The following is a 12,484-nucleotide window of genomic DNA, read 5'->3' on the forward strand; positions in this document are numbered from 1 at the left end:
CCTGTCACTTCTCCTGACGCTCCAGAGGAGGCCCCAAGACACCAGTTCTGGCCCCAAGAACGAAGGTCCCCAAGGAAAACCGCAATGGCACATGGGGCCCCATTGCATCGCAGCGAATCGACGGGAAGCCCAGCTGCCCCTGGCAATGGCAAAGGAGGTCGGCACTTCCCAGAGGCAACAAGAGAAGCTCCCTGAGGAGCCTGGCATGGGATCCAGAGAGGCAACCCCCGCCTCCCGCTGCGACTCCAGGAAAAGCACGACCTTCGACCCTGCATTCGAGATGAAGCCCGATTTCCCCTTACTGTGACCCGAGAGAAAGGCTGAGTCCCCGCGGCTCCCTTGATGCCACCCCAGAGATGCCCCGAGAAGCCCATCCGACCTCGAGGGGCACCCCGAGGGTCCTAGCCCTATGCGTGCCGTGCCGCGGACCCTGTGCGCTGCAGCGCCTCCTGGGGAATCCCGAGGCAGCTCCCTCCCCTCGCCGCTCCAAAGGAGGCAACACCACCCCAGTGGGCTAACAGGGGAGACGAGCCAGGGCCCCGCCACAACTCAAGAACCCACCACCGCAAGTCGAGAAAACCCACGTGATGCCACGCCCATTGCGTGAGGAGGCACTTTTCCCGTGCAGGGCATGGAGAGCATGCCCCGGCACCTCTCCCGGCTCAGAACGGGGCTTGACTCCGTGCGGGTAGCACCAGGTTTCCCCCGAGATACCCGTACCAACCCGCCAAGAAGGCAGGGCTTCCCGCCACAGCGCGAGAGCATCCCGTGGGCCCCCCTCCCTGCGAGAAGGGGCACTTTGTATCTGCAACGACTCGAGAGCCATCCTGAGTGCTCTCTGGCCCTGCAAAGCAGGCTGGACTCCGTCTAGGCAGCCCCAAAGGTTCCCCGAGATCCTCGTGTCCCCACGCGAGTGCAACCCCGAGTCTCCCGGCGCGGCTCGACAGCGACCCCGCCTCTCCTACGCCACCTCTTCTCGAGAGGGGGGCCGCCGGCTTTGCCTCCACTCGACTGGAATTCCTACTTTCCTTCGCACCTGAAGAGGAGGCCTGTCCCTTCTCCTGATGCTCCAGAGGAGGCCCCAAGACAGCAGTTCCGGCCCCAAGTCCAAAGATCCCCAAGGAAGACCGCAATGGCACATGGGGCCCCATTGCATCGCAGCGAATCGAAGGGAAGCCCAGCTGCCCCTGGCAATGGTAAAGGAGGCCGGCCGGCACTTCCCAGAGGCAACAAGAGAGGCTCCCTGAGGCGCCTGGCATCGGATCCAGAGAGGCAACCCCCGCCTCCCGCTGCGACTCCAGGAAAAGCACGACCTTCGACCCTGCATTCGAGATGAAGCCCGGTTTCCCCGTCCTGTGACCCGAGAGAAAGGCTGAGTCCCCTCGGCTCCCTTGATGCCACTCCAGAGATGCCCCGAGATGCCCATCCCACCTCGAGGGGCACCCAGAGGGCCCTAGCTCAATGCTTGACGGAGACCCGGTGCACCGCAGCGCCTCCTGGGGAATACCGAGGCGGCTCCCTGCCCTCGCCGCTCCAAAGGAGGCAACACCACCCCACTGGGCTAACAGGGGAGACTGGCCAGGGCCCCGCCACAACTCGAGAACCCACCACCGCAACTCGGGAAAACCCACGTGATGCCACGCCCATTGCGTGAGGAGGCACTTTTCCCGTGCAGGGCATGGAGAGCATGCCCCGGCACCTCTCCCGGCTCAGAACGGGGCTTGACTCCATGCGGGTGACACCAGGTGTCCCCCGAGATACCCGTGCCAACCCGCTAAGAAGGCAGGGCTTCCCGCCACAGCGCGAGAGCGTCCCGTGGGCCCCCCTCCCTGCGAGAAGGGGCCCTTTGTATCTGCAGCGACTCGAGAGCCATCCTGAGTGCTCTCTGGCCCTGCAAAGCAGGCTGGACTCCGTCTAGGCGGCCCCAGAGGTGCCCCGAGATCCCCGTGTCCCCACGCGAGTGGAACCCCGCGTCTCCAGGCACAGTTAGACAGCGATCCCACCTCCCCTACGCCACCTCTTCTCGAGAGGGGGGCCGCCGGCTTTGCCTCCACTCGACGGGAATCCCTACTTTCCTTCGCACCTCAAGAGGAGGCCTGTCACTTCTCCTGACGCTCCAGAGGAGGCCCCAAGACACCAGATCCGGCCCCAAGGCCAAAGGTCCCCAAGGAAGCCCGCAATGGCACATGGGGCCACATTCCATTGCAGCGAATCGACGGGAAGCCCAGCTGCCCCTGGCAATGGCAAGGGAGGCCGGCACTTCCCAGAGGCAACAGGAGAAGCTCCCTGAGGAGCCTGGCATGGGATCCAGAGAGGCAACCCCCGCCTCCCGCTGCGACTCCAGGAAAAGCACGACCTTCGACCCTGCATTCGAGATGAAGCCCGGTTTCCCCTTACTGTGACCCGAGAGAAAGGCTGAGTCCCCGCGGCTCCCTTGATGCCACTCCAGAGATGCCCCGAGATGCCCATCCCACCTCAAGGGGCACCCCGAGGGTCCTAGCTCAATGCTTGCCGCGGACCCGGTGCGCTGCAGCGCCTCCTGGGGAAACCCAAGGCGGCTCCCTCCCCTCGCCGCTCCATAGGAGGCACCACGACCCCGCTGGGCTAATAGGGGCGACGGGCCAGGGTCCCCGCCGCAACTCGAGAACCCACCGCCGCAAGTCGAGAAACCCCACGTGATGCCACGCCCACTGCGTGAGGAGGCGCTTTTCCCTTGCAGGGCGTGGAGAGCATGCCCCGGTACCTCTCCCGGCTCAGAACGGGGCTTCACTCCGTGCGGCCGACACCAGGTGTCCCCCGAGATAGCCGTGCCAACCGGTCAAGAAGGCAGGGCTTCCCGCCACAGCGCGAGAGCGTCCTGTGGGCCCCCCTCCGTGCGAGAATGGGCCCTTTGTATCTGCAGCGACTCGAGAGCCATCTTGAGTGCTCTCTGGCCCTCAAAGGAGGCTGGACTCCCTCTCGGCGCCCCCAGAGGTTCCCCGAGATCCCCGTGTCCCCACGAGAGCGGAGCCCCGAGTCTCCAGGCGCGGCTCGACAGCGACCCCGCCTCGCCTACGCCACCTCTTCTCGAGAGGGGGGCCGCCGGCTTTGCCTCCACTCGACTGGAATCCCTACTTTCCTTCGCACCTCAAAAGGAGGCCTGTCACTTCTCCTGACGCTCCAGAGGAGGCCCCAAGACACCAGTTCTGGCCCCAAGAACGAAGGTCCCCGAGGAAAACCGCAATGGCACATGGGGCCCCATTGCATCGCAGCGAATCGACGGGAAGCCCAGCTGCCCCTGGCAATGGCAAAGGAGGTCGGCACTTCCCAGAGGCAACAAGAGAAGCTCCCTGAGGAGCCTGGCATGGGATCCAGAGAGGCAACCCCCGCCTCCCGCTGCGACTCCAGGAAAAGCACGACCTTCGACCCTGCATTCGAGATGAAGCCCGATTTCCCCTTACTGTGACCCGAGAGAAAGGCTGAGTCCCCGCGGCTCCCTTGATGCCACCCCAGAGATGCCCCGAGAAGCCCATCCGACCTCGAGGGGCACCCCGAGGGTCCTAGCCCTATGCGTGCCGTGCCGCGGACCCTGTGCGCTGCAGCGCCTCCTGGGGAATCCCGAGGCAGCTCCCTCCCCTCGCCGCTCCAAAGGAGGCAACACCACCCCAGTGGGCTAACAGGGGAGACGAGCCAGGGCCCCGCCACAACTCAAGAACCCACCACCGCAAGTCGAGAAAACCCACGTGATGCCACGCCCATTGCGTGAGGAGGCACTTTTCCCGTGCAGGGCATGGAGAGCATGCCCCGGCACCTCTCCCGGCTCAGAACGGGGCTTGACTCCGTGCGGGTGGCACCAGGTTTCCCCCGAGATACCCGTACCAACCCGCCAAGAAGGCAGGGCTTCCCGCCACAGCACGAGAGCGTCCCGTGGGCCCCCCTCCCTGCGAGAAGGGGCACTTTGTATCTGCAACGACTCGAGAGCCATCCTGAGTGCTCTCTGGCCCTGCAAAGCAGGCTGGACTCCGTCTAGGCAGCCCCAAAGGTTCCCCGAGATCCTCGTGTCCCCACGCGAGTGCAACCCCGAGTCTCCCGGCGCGGCTCGACAGCGACCCCGCCTCTCCTACGCCACCTCTTCTCGAGAGGGGGGCCGCCGGCTTTGCCTCCACTCGACTGGAATTCCTACTTTCCTTCGCACCTGAAGAGGAGGCCTGTCCCTTCTCCTGATGCTCCAGAGGAGGCCCCAAGACAGCAGTTCCGGCCCCAAGTCCAAAGATCCCCAAGGAAGACCGCAATGGCACATGGGGCCCCATTGCATCGCAGCGAATCGACGGGAAGCCCAGCTGCCCCTGGCAATGGTAAAGGAGGCCGGCCGGCACTTCCCAGAGGCAACAAGAGAGGCTCCCTGAGGCGCCTGGCATCGGATCCAGAGAGGCAACCCCCGCCTCCCGCTGCGACTCCAGGAAAAGCACGACCTTCGACCCTGCATTCGAGATGAAGCCCGGTTTCCCCGTCCTGTGACCCGAGAGAAAGGCTGAGTCCCCTCGGCTCCCTTGATGCCACTCCAGAGATGCCCCGAGATGCCCATCCCACCTCGAGGGGCACCCAGAGGGCCCTAGCTCAATGCTTGACGGAGACCCGGTGCACCGCAGCGCCTCCTGGGGAATACCGAGGCGGCTCCCTGCCCTCGCCGCTCCAAAGGAGGCAACACCACCCCACTGGGCTAACAGGGGAGACTGGCCAGGGCCCCGCCACAACTCGAGAACCCACCACCGCAAGTCGGGAAAACCCACGTGATGCCACGCCCATTGCGTGAGGAGGCACTTTTCCCGTGCAGGGCATGGAGAGCATGCCCCGGCACCTCTCCCGGCTCAGAACGGGGCTTGACTCCGTGCGGGTGACACCAGGTGTCCCCCGAGATACCCGTGCCAACCCGCTAAGAAGGCAGGGCTTCCCGCCACAGCGCGAGAGCGTCCCGTGAGCCCCCCTCCCTGCGAGAAGGGGCCCTTTGTATCTGCAGCGACTCGAGAGCCATCCTGAGTGCTCTCTGGCCCTGCAAAGCAGGCTGGACTCCGTCTAGGCGGCCCCAGAGGTGCCCCGAGATCCCCGTGTCCCCACGCGAGTGGAACCCCGCGTCTCCAGGCACAGTTAGACAGCGATCCCACCTCCCCTACGCCACCTCTTCTCGAGAGGGGGGCCGCCGGCTTTGCCTCCACTCGACGGGAATCCCTACTTTCCTTCGCACCTCAAGAGGACGCCTGTCACTTCTCCTGACGCTCCAGAGGAGGCCCCAAGACACCAGATCCGGCCCCAAGGCCAAAGGTCCCCAAGGAAGCCCGCAATGGCACATGGGGCCACATTCCATTGCAGCGAATCGACGGGAAGCCCAGCTGCCCCTGGCAATGGCAAGGGAGGCCGGCACTTCCCAGAGGCAACAGGAGAAGCTCCCTGAGGAGCCTGGCATGGGATCCAGAGAGGCAACCCCCGCCTCCCGCTGCGACTCCAGGAAAAGCACGACCTTCGACCCTGCATTCGAGATGAAGCCCGGTTTCCCCTTACTGTGACCCGAGAGAAAGGCTGAGTCCCCGCGGCTCCCTTGATGCCACTCCAGAGATGCCCCGAGATGCCCATCCCACCTCGAGGGGCACCCCGAGGGTCCTAGCTCAATGCTTGCCGCGGACCCGGTGCGCTGCAGCGCCTCCTGGGGAAACCCAAGGCGGCTCCCTCCCCTCGCCGCTCCATAGGAGGCACCACGACCCCGCTGGGCTAATAGGGGCGACGGGCCAGGGTCCCCGCCGCAACTCGAGAACCCACCGCTGCAAGTCGAGAAACCCCACGTGATGCCACGCCCACTGCGTGAGGAGGCGCTTTTCCCTTGCAGGGCGTGGAGAGCATGCCCCGGTACCTCTCCCGGCTCAGAACGGGGCTTCACTCCGTGCGGCCGACACCAGGTGTCCCCCGAGATAGCCGTGCCAACCGGTCAAGAAGGCAGGGCTTCCCGCCACAGCGCGAGAGCGTCCTGTGGGCCCCCCTCCGTGCGAGAATGGGCCCTTTGTATCTGCAGCGACTCGAGAGCCATCTTGAGTGCTCTCTGGCCCTCAAAGGAGGCTGGACTCCCTCTCGGCGCCCCCAGAGGTTCCCCGAGATCCCCGTGTCCCCACGAGAGCGGAGCCCCGAGTCTCCAGGCGCGGCTCGACAGCGACCCCGCCTCGCCTACGCCACCTCTTCTCGAGAGGGGGGCCGCCGGCTTTGCCTCCACTCGACTGGAATCCCTACTTTCCTTCGCACCTCAAAAGGAGGCCTGTCACTTCTCCTGACGCTCCAGAGGAGGCCCCAAGACACCAGTTCTGGCCCCAAGAACGAAGGTCCCCAAGGAAAACCGCAATGGCACATGGGGCCCCATTGCATCGCAGCGAATCGACGGGAAGCCCAGCTGCCCCTGGCAATGGCAAAGGAGGTCGGCACTTCCCAGAGGCAACAAGAGAAGCTCCCTGAGGAGCCTGGCATGGGATCCAGAGAGGCAACCCCCGCCTCCCGCTGCGACTCCAGGAAAAGCACGACCTTCGACCCTGCATTCGAGATGAAGCCCGATTTCCCCTTACTGTGACCCGAGAGAAAGGCTGAGTCCCCGCGGCTCCCTTGATGCCACCCCAGAGATGCCCCGAGAAGCCCATCCGACCTCGAGGGGCACCCCGAGGGTCCTAGCCCTATGCGTGCCGTGCCGCGGACCCTGTGCGCTGCAGCGCCTCCTGGGGAATCCCGAGGCAGCTCCCTCCCCTCGCCGCTCCAAAGGAGGCAACACCACCCCAGTGGGCTAACAGGGGAGACGAGCCAGGGCCCCGCCACAACTCAAGAACCCACCACCGCAAGTCGAGAAAACCCACGTGATGCCACGCCCATTGCGTGAGGAGGCACTTTTCCCGTGCAGGGCATGGAGCGCATGCCCCGGCACCTCTCCCGGCTCAGAACGGGGCTTGACTCCGTGCGGGTGGCACCAGGTTTCCCCCGAGATACCCGTACCAACCCGCCAAGAAGGCAGGGCTTCCCGCCACAGCGCGAGAGCGTCCCGTGGGCCCCCCTCCCTGCGAGAAGGGGCACTTTGTATCTGCAACGACTCGAGAGCCATCCTGAGTGCTCTCTGGCCCTGCAAAGCAGGCTGGACTCCGTCTAGGCAGCCCCAAAGGTTCCCCGAGATCCTCGTGTCCCCACGCGAGTGCAACCCCGAGTCTCCCGGCGCGGCTCGACAGCGACCCCGCCTCTCCTACGCCACCTCTTCTCGAGAGGGGGGCCGCCGGCTTTGCCTCCACTCGACTGGAATTCCTACTTTCCTTCGCACCTGAAGAGGAGGCCTGTCCCTTCTCCTGATGCTCCAGAGGAGGCCCCAAGACAGCAGTTCCGGCCCCAAGTCCAAAGATCCCCAAGGAAGACCGCAATGGCACATGGGGCCCCATTGCATCGCAGCGAATCGACGGGAAGCCCAGCTGCCCCTGGCAATGGTAAAGGAGGCCGGCCGGCACTTCCCAGAGGCAACAAGAGAGGCTCCCTGAGGCGCCTGGCATCGGATCCAGAGAGGCAACCCCCGCCTCCCGCTGCGACTCCAGGAAAAGCACGACCTTCGACCCTGCATTCGAGATGAAGCCCGGTTTCCCCGTCCTGTGACCCGAGAGAAAGGCTGAGTCCCCTCGGCTCCCTTGATGCCACTCCAGAGATGCCCCGAGATGCCCATCCCACCTCGAGGGGCACCCAGAGGGCCCTAGCTCAATGCTTGACGGAGACCCGGTGCACCGCAGCGCCTCCTGGGGAATACCGAGGCGGCTCCCTGCCCTCGCCGCTCCAAAGGAGGCAACACCACCCCACTGGGCTAACAGGGGAGACTGGCCAGGGCCCCGCCACAACTCGAGAACCCACCACCGCAAGTCGGGAAAACCCACGTGATGCCACGCCCATTGCGTGAGGAGGCACTTTTCCCGTGCAGGGCATGGAGAGCATGCCCCGGCTCCTCTCCCGGCTCAGAACGGGGCTTGACTCCGTGCGGGTGACACCAGGTGTCCCCCGAGATACCCGTGCCAACCCGCTAAGAAGGCAGGGCTTCCCGCCACAGCGCGAGAGCGTCCCGTGGGCCCCCCTCCCTGCGAGAAGGGGCCCTTTGTATCTGCAGCGACTCGAGAGCCATCCTGAGTGCTCTCTGGCCCTGCAAAGCAGGCTGGACTCCGTCTAGGCGGCCCCAGAGGTGCCCCGAGATCCCCGTGTCCCCACGCGAGTGGAACCCCGCGTCTCCAGGCACAGTTAGACAGCGATCCCACCTCCCCTACGCCACCTCTTCTCGAGAGGGGGGCCGCCGGCTTTGCCTCCACTCGACGGGAATCCCTACTTTCCTTCGCACCTCAAGAGGACGCCTGTCACTTCTCCTGACGCTCCAGAGGAGGCCCCAAGACACCAGATCCGGCCCCAAGGCCAAAGGTCCCCAAGGAAGCCCGCAATGGCACATGGGGCCACATTCCATTGCAGCGAATCGACGGGAAGCCCAGCTGCCCCTGGCAATGGCAAGGGAGGCCGGCACTTCCCAGAGGCAACAGGAGAAGCTCCCTGAGGAGCCTGGCATGGGATCCAGAGAGGCAACCCCCGCCTCCCGCTGCGACTCCAGGAAAAGCACGACCTTCGACCCTGCATTCGAGATGAAGCCCGGTTTCCCCTTACTGTGACCCGAGAGAAAGGCTGAGTCCCCGCGGCTCCCTTGATGCCACTCCAGAGATGCCCCGAGATGCCCATCCCACCTCGAGGGGCACCCCGAGGGTCCTAGCTCAATGCTTGCCGCGGACCCGGTGCGCTGCAGCGCCTCCTGGGGAAACCCAAGGCGGCTCCCTCCCCTCGCCGCTCCATAGGAGGCACCACGACCCCGCTGGGCTAATAGGGGCGACGGGCCAGGGTCCCCGCCGCAACTCGAGAACCCACCGCCGCAAGTCGAGAAACCCCACGTGATGCCACGCCCACTGCGTGAGGAGGCGCTTTTCCCTTGCAGGGCGTGGAGAGCATGCCCCGGTACCTCTCCCGGCTCAGAACGGGGCTTCACTCCGTGCGGCCGACACCAGGTGTCCCCCGAGATAGCCGTGCCAACCGGTCAAGAAGGCAGGGCTTCCCGCCACAGCGCGAGAGCGTCCTGTGGGCCCCCCTCCGTGCGAGAAGGGGCCCTTTGTATCTGCAGCGACTCGAGAGCCATCTTGAGTGCTCTCTGGCCCTCAAAGGAGGCTGGACTCCCTCTCGGCGCCCCCAGAGGTTCCCCGAGATCCCCGTGTCCCCACGAGAGCGGAGCCCCGAGTCTCCAGGCGCGGCTCGACAGCGACCCCGCCTCGCCTACGCCACCTCTTCTCGAGAGGGGGGCCGCCGGCTTTGCCTCCACTCGACTGGAATCCCTACTTTCCTTCGCACCTCAAAAGGAGGCCTGTCACTTCTCCTGACGCTCCAGAGGAGGCCCCAAGACACCAGTTCTGGCCCCAAGAACGAAGGTCCCCAAGGAAAACCGCAATGGCACATGGGGCCCCATTGCATCGCAGCGAATCGACGGGAAGCCCAGCTGCCCCTGGCAATGGCAAAGGAGGTCGGCACTTCCCAGAGGCAACAAGAGAAGCTCCCTGAGGAGCCTGGCATGGGATCCAGAGAGGCAACCCCCGCCTCCCGCTGCGACTCCAGGAAAAGCACGACCTTCGACCCTGCATTCGAGATGAAGCCCGATTTCCCCTTACTGTGACCCGAGAGAAAGGCTGAGTCCCCGCGGCTCCCTTGATGCCACCCCAGAGATGCCCCGAGAAGCCCATCCGACCTCGAGGGGCACCCCGAGGGTCCTAGCCCTATGCGTGCCGTGCCGCGGACCCTGTGCGCTGCAGCGCCTCCTGGGGAATCCCGAGGCAGCTCCCTCCCCTCGCCGCTCCAAAGGAGGCAACACCACCCCAGTGGGCTAACAGGGGAGACGAGCCAGGGCCCCGCCACAACTCAAGAACCCACCACCGCAAGTCGAGAAAACCCACGTGATGCCACGCCCATTGCGTGAGGAGGCACTTTTCCCGTGCAGGGCATGGAGAGCATGCCCCGGCACCTCTCCCGGCTCAGAACGGGGCTTGACTCCGTGCGGGTGGCACCAGGTTTCCCCCGAGATACCCGTACCAACCCGCCAAGAAGGCAGGGCTTCCCGCCACAGCGCGAGAGCGTCCCGTGGGCCCCCCTCCCTGCGAGAAGGGGCACTTTGTATCTGCAACGACTCGAGAGGCATCCTGAGTGCTCTCTGGCCCTGCAAAGCAGGCTGGACTCCGTCTAGGCAGCCCCAAAGGTTCCCCGAGATCCTCGTGTCCCCACGCGAGTGCAACCCCGAGTCTCCCGGCGCGGCTCGACAGCGACCCCGCCTCTCCTACGCCACCTCTTCTCGAGAGGGGGGCCGCCGGCTTTGCCTCCACTCGACTGGAATTCCTACTTTCCTTCGCACCTGAAGAGGAGGCCTGTCCCTTCTCCTGATGCTCCAGAGGAGGCCCCAAGACAGCAGTTCCGGCCCCAAGTCCAAAGATCCCCAAGGAAGACCGCAATGGCACATGGGGCCCCATTGCATCGCAGCGAATCGACGGGAAGACCAGCTGCCCCTGGCAATGGTAAAGGAGGCCGGCCGGCACTTCCCAGAGGCAACAAGAGAGGCTCCCTGAGGCGCCTGGCATCGGATCCAGAGAGGCAACCCCCGCCTCCCGCTGCGACTCCAGGAAAAGCACGACCTTCGACCCTGCATTCGAGATGAAGCCCGGTTTCCCCGTCCTGTGACCCGAGAGAAAGGCTGAGTCCCCTCGGCTCCCTTGATGCCACTCCAGAGATGCCCCGAGATGCCCATCCCACCTCGAGGGGCACCCAGAGGGCCCTAGCTCAATGCTTGACGGAGACCCGGTGCACCGCAGCGCCTCCTGGGGAATACCGAGGCGGCTCCCTGCCCTCGCCGCTCCAAAGGAGGCAACACCACCCCACTGGGCTAACAGGGGAGACTGGCCAGGGCCCCGCCACAACTCGAGAACCCACCACCGCAAGTCGGGAAAACCCACGTGATGCCACGCCCATTGCGTGAGGAGGCACTTTTCCCGTGCAGGGCATGGAGAGCATGCCCCGGCACCTCTCCCGGCTCAGAACGGGGCTTGACTCCGTGCGGGTGACACCAGGTGTCCCCCGAGATACCCGTGCCAACCCGCTAAGAAGGCAGGGCTTCCCGCCACAGCGCGAGAGCGTCCCGTGGGCCCCCCTCCCTGCGAGAAGGGGCCCTTTGTATCTGCAGCGACTCGAGAGCCATCCTGAGTGCTCTCTGGCCCTGCAAAGCAGGCTGGACTCCGTCTAGGCGGCCCCAGAGGTGCCCCGAGATCCCCGTGTCCCCACGCGAGTGGAACCCCGCGTCTCCAGGCACAGTTAGACAGCGATCCCACCTCCCCTACGCCACCTCTTCTCGAGAGGGGGGCCGCCGGCTTTGCCTCCACTCGACGGGAATCCCTACTTTCCTTCGCACCTCAAGAGGACGCCTGTCACTTCTCCTGACGCTCCAGAGGAGGCCCCAAGACACCAGATCCGGCCCCAAGGCCAAAGGTCCCCAAGGAAGCCCGCAATGGCACATGGGGCCACATTCCATTGCAGCGAATCGACGGGAAGCCCAGCTGCCCCTGGCAATGGCAAGGGAGGCCGGCACTTCCCAGAGGCAACAGGAGAAGCTCCCTGAGGAGCCTGGCATGGGATCCAGAGAGGCAACCCCCGCCTCCCGCTGCGACTCCAGGAAAAGCACGACCTTCGACCCTGCATTCGAGATGAAGCCCGGTTTCCCCTTACTGTGACCCGAGAGAAAGGCTGAGTCCCCGCGGCTCCCTTGATGCCACTCCAGAGATGCCCCGAGATGCCCATCCCACCTCGAGGGGCACCCCGAGGGTCCTAGCTCAATGCTTGCCGCGGACCCGGTGCGCTGCAGCGCCTCCTGGGGAAACCCAAGGCGGCTCCCTCCCCTCGCCGCTCCATAGGAGGCACCACGACCCCGCTGGGCTAATAGGGGCGACGGGCCAGGGTCCCCGCCGCAACTCGAGAACCCACCGCCGCAAGTCGAGAAACCCCACGTGATGCCACGCCCACTGCGTGAGGAGGCGCTTTTCCCTTGCAGGGCGTGGAGAGCATGCCCCGGTACCTCTCCCGGCTCAGAACGGGGCTTCACTCCGTGCGGCCGACACCAGGTGTCCCCCGAGATAGCCGTGCCAACCGGTCAAGAAGGCAGGGCTTCCCGCCACAGCGCGAGAGCGTCCTGTGGGCCCCCCTCCGTGCGAGAAGGGGCCCTTTGTATCTGCAGCGACTCGAGAGCCATCTTGAGTGCTCTCTGGCCCTCAAAGGAGGCTGGACTCCCTCTCGGCGCCCCCAGAGGTTCCCCGAGATCCCCGTGTCCCCACGAGAGCGGAGCCCCGAGTCTCCAGGCGCGGCTCGACAGCGACCCCGCCTCGCCTACGCCACCTCTTCTCGA

This window comes from Giraffa tippelskirchi, chromosome 14 (assembly GCF_054371585.1).
Source record: "Giraffa tippelskirchi isolate mGirTip1 chromosome 14, T2T-mGirTip1v1.2.pri, whole genome shotgun sequence".
Lineage (NCBI taxonomy): Eukaryota > Metazoa > Chordata > Mammalia > Artiodactyla > Giraffidae > Giraffa > Giraffa tippelskirchi.